Source organism: Gavialis gangeticus, unplaced genomic scaffold, assembly GCF_001723915.1.
Source record: "Gavialis gangeticus isolate Ggan-Ray unplaced genomic scaffold, GavGan_comp1, whole genome shotgun sequence".
In the NCBI taxonomy this organism is placed as follows: domain Eukaryota; kingdom Metazoa; phylum Chordata; order Crocodylia; family Gavialidae; genus Gavialis; species Gavialis gangeticus.
In genome coordinates this window covers 8,579,294-8,583,859 of record NW_017729008.1, presented here as the reverse complement: position 1 = coordinate 8,583,859, position 4,566 = coordinate 8,579,294, and the positions used below count along the sequence as shown (strand labels likewise).

Genomic DNA, 4,566 nt, shown 5'->3' with positions numbered 1-4,566 from the left:
CCTCTCCCTCTCTCTCTCTGGTTTTGAAATTCCAATAAAACTAATATATTTCCACAAAATGTTTTGTAAATCTTCAGATCTGTATCTAAATCATTGGAAAATTCCCATACACTTTTAATGTATGCCTACAGTGATATATGAATATAATGCCAAATAATCCTATTAAATCTGTATAGTTAAATAGGATTATGTGGCATTCGTCTGGATGCTCCAGTCATATGGAACCAAGAGTATACTGACTGTATCAGTGGATGCGGTTATGTGATCAACCCCTGGAGTAGTCTATTAAAAATCAGTGCACACAAAAAGTCAGCTGGGAACTAACTCTGGTAGGAGAATTTCTCTATTAAATATTTCTTTTTAATAGAACTGAGAAAGCATCTGGGTTTTGAATATAATGCTGAAGGAGAGGAACAGAAAAGGGAAGATTTGAATATTAACAGTGTTATCAAATACATTTTTATTTCTAAAATTATCTTGGACCTGTGGGAAGAAGGACTGGAATGAATGACTGGGAGAGCAAAAAGCAAGATGATTTTCATTTAAAACAATTTTTATGCAGCTGGACCTGATACAGTGAGCCCTTATGCACTGGCCTTGCATTGTTTTCCAGGGAGTTCTTCACATGATGGGATGGGCACTGTAAGACCAAGATCACAAAATGTTTAAGGTAGCTGTGGATCTGCAAATGAGAGAAGCAGGGCAGCTGTTGATCACTGCAGAAGAAGCTTATTAATTCTCACTTCACTGGTTTGCCAACCTGTGTCACTTTACTTTTCAGCAGACTTAATAGCAGATCAGGCGATGGGGAGTCTTAACGCTTCATTATTTTTACAAAATACACTAAATCACATTTGCTAATATAATGTAATGTATTATATTCAATACTTTAAACCAGATTATGTCAAAACAAAAGAACTACATGCTATGATTTATCTTTTCTTTATGTCTGTTTTTAAAGTGGTTCTTTGGACTACCAGAACGAGATACAACATTTTTATCCTCTTCTTTGGGGCTTTGGACCCTTCTACTTATTTCTTCATAGCTGATTTTTTTCTTATCCCACCCCACACCACCCCACTCCAGTTCCATGAAATCATGCCAATAAAACAGTAAGAAATCCAACTTTGTTCCTTTACAGGGCTTCCATGCCCAATAGTTTACTGGAATAGTGAAGATGCTGTAATTTATCTAGGCAGTATTTGTCTCTATAAACTTCCCCAGTTCAAACAGTTCATTACATATGGTACTTAACTGGACTTGTTTCTGCCCTGATTCCTTTTTCTGTTTTATATTTCAATGCTCTGAACACACTCTTTATAAAATACCATTTTCATTTTCCATTTATTTCACTTAGAGTAAGCAAGTAAGTATTCTTAACTGATTATAAATTGAAACACTGTAAGGAAAGCTAAATGGTTTCATTACTCATTTGTTTGTTTGGGCTTTAAATATTGCAATGCTAATTATGATGTTATTCTAGGGGAGCTGTAGTATTTGTTATTACTGATTGAGACAATTTAAAATGATTAATATATGTAATTAAGGAGTGAGCCAGTTCAGGTTTTGTACTTTTACTCAGGGTGCATTATGAAGCACAATGTGAAGAGGAAAGACTTTGCTACTCTGGGATAGATTTTAAATATGACTTAATTTGGTGTTGACTTTAATAAAACATGTTTATTTTAAATTGTGTTTATTGTTTGCCTCATCTTGAGCCAACAGTGGCTCTAATGACAGAAAACATTAGCAATAAGTTACTACTAGAAAATCAAGACATTTCAGACTGTGTCTCCCATCTGTTAGGTGGTTGTAGAAGATAACAACCCTAAACTGTTTATCCACTTGAACAATTCAGACCATTGCTAAAACTGCAAAATGTAAGAAGTCTTCCTAAGTTTTTTATTAGTGTATAAACACAGATAAGAAAAGATTTAAATCTAACCACGCGTGCCCTATGTACATTGTTACGGTCAGTTCCATCTTCCATATTACATAGCTTGGGTCTGTAGGTGGTCTATTTAAGCTACTGACAGACCTTCACTTAAAGGAGTGATGGGATCTGATCTACAATCCCAACAATCATGCCTCATACTATGCACATATGCATGGCAGGACATGCAATTTTGGGCTGGGGAATTAGATCCCCATCACACCTTATTTACCAGTGCAAGTACAGCCTGGGATTGTGATCCTGGAGTCCCCCTGCTTCACAAAACTGAAAGCTGGGTGCCTGACAATCAATTGATTATAGGCTGGGGCTGGGATCTGAAACTGGTTGATTGACAGGTGATTATCAAACTGCAGCCAGGTGGCACATGTGGCTTTTACAGGTCCCTGTTACAGGGATGAGTACAAACTATGAGTGCCACCCAGCTGGAGCGTCCCCTACATTGGAAAGTAAGGCGCGACGGGGATCTAATCTCTGATCCCAAAATCACATGCCCAGTTATGCATGTGTGGTATGGGAGGAGGTGCAATCGTTGGAGCTGTGGATCGGGCCCCATCATGTCTGTAAATTAACTTCAGTTAGCAGCCTTAGATACAGACAGTTGTAGAAATGAAGTTTGCTGTCGGATGTGTTATATACAGAACTATTTGAAAATAATGAGACTTGTGTGTGCCTATTCTGATGCTAAAATTGAGCCAAAGTTTCTGACACACTTACAAAAGGGAAATTACAAATTTTATTTAGTTTTTCTATTATTTATATTACAGTCAGGGATCATCTTCAGAACAAAATAACTAAAAATGAATAGTGATACTTTCAGAAGCATTCAAAGTTGGTCTAACTTTAAAATCTGTGGGAGTTCTATGCAATTTATGCTTACTCATGCTAGTGCTGACTGCTTTTGAAAAAGCTCCCTAAATAATTACTCTGTTTAATGAGTACCTTTTACACACAAGAGAGAAGAGCAAGTCTTTAGGAGAGTCAGTAGTGAACATTGTAGTTCTTGCATGGTGATGTGTGCTATGTAATTCCCTATGGACAGGTAGAAGAAAGACTGCTACAGTGATAACAATGACCATTTTAACATTTTAAATCTGGTTGTTTATGTAGTAAAAAACAGGGCCTTACAACAATTAATGTTGAAAAAGTTGATATATCATGAATCATTGGTGCATAGGTTAGTTAATTTTATCTGTTCCTCTTAGAGTAAAAATGATTAAATGCAAAGATGATAACAGTGGTGAGGATGAGAACCATGATTACAGTATGTTTTACTAGGTATTCTGAGCTCTGATATCTTATAAGGAAATAGCAAAACACAGAAATTATTTTTATCTTGCTGTCATCGATCATTTTTGTCTACATCTTTTACACCAGTATTCAACTGCATAAATCCAGGCAGAGTGGATTGTATTTCAGCTATCTGCTGAATTAAAAGGTCAAAATATATTAATAGCTGCATCATAGTTCAACAAGTCTTAATTCATACAAACCACATTGCTGAGCAAGAGCTATGAGCTATGTTGCTACTGAGCACAACATATTTTTCCATGTCATTTTTTTTTTATATAATATGGGAATAAAGTAATGGTAAAGCCACTTCAGAGAGTGTGGGTATCATATACAATGTTCTTCACACCTTTATGGGATTACAGTCACTCATCTGGCTCTTGTGTTCCACATCTCAGCTATATAATTGATTATCTTAACTGTACTCCTTCTCTTGTACCTTTTGCTTAATCTTGCAAGTCAGTAACTCAGCATTATCAAGATCATTTAAAGTAATCTCAAAGGTGTCTCTCTACACAGAATTCCATTGCAGAAACTCACCACCTCATTTAATAGTTCCTTCCCGTGGGTTTTAACTACACAATGTAGAAATTACATACCAGTACATTGTTTCTAAATATACCTTCAGTGTAACCATAATTTTCTGATTCAAGATGTTTATTAGTATCCACATGAATGAAAGCTAAATGCTTCCCCCAAATCCTAATATGTTAACAACCAGGTATTTATTTTACCATGTAAATGGTATATTTTTGGACTGATGGCAATGCATTATACTTAGCATGTATCCTACAAGAGTTCTGTGCAAATTTTAATAAATTACTCTGTTGGTAAGCTTACTGTGACTCTTCAGGAAACACCTGAACTCCTACAAAAAGCCACAGGCCCTTTTTAGGTCAATACAGACTACAACTTCAGACAAGTAAGTATCATTCTATGTAATTTAGACAAAAGGTATCATTCTATGCAATTTAGATATGATTACAAGGAAAGTCCTAAAGCAAAAATAAAGCTCAGGAGTTTCTCCTAGTTCATTATTAGGGGTGTGTGAATTGGGCCATATTTAATTCAGATTCAGCCCTAATCAAAGAAAGTGATTTGATTTGTTGATTCGGTTCACTGTCCCCGATTCGATTCGGCCAAATCCAAATTTGGAGATTTGATGCTGATTCAGAGAATCAGTGATTTGGCCATAAACAGAGCTTTAAATGTTTTTTCTACATACCTCGAGATACCAGGTGCAGCTCGTGAATGCTATGATGCTGGGGAAGATGGAACGTCCCACAGGAGTGTGTGTGTGGGGGGGGTGCCCACATGCTCAGCAG

At 36.3% G+C, this 4,566-nt stretch overlaps 1 long non-coding RNA gene across 1 annotated transcript in view; it reads left to right on the top strand.

Moving 5' to 3' along the window:
- Positions 1-4,336, top strand: part of LOC109292106 — a 101,705-nt gene extending 97,369 nt beyond the window's left edge. Inside the window, exons 3-4 of the long non-coding RNA XR_002096043.1 lie at positions 1,807-1,880; positions 4,077-4,336. This is a non-coding gene — a long non-coding RNA (uncharacterized LOC109292106). The remainder of the gene's footprint in view (positions 1-1,806; positions 1,881-4,076) is intronic.
- Positions 4,337-4,566: the final 230 nt, after the last annotated feature.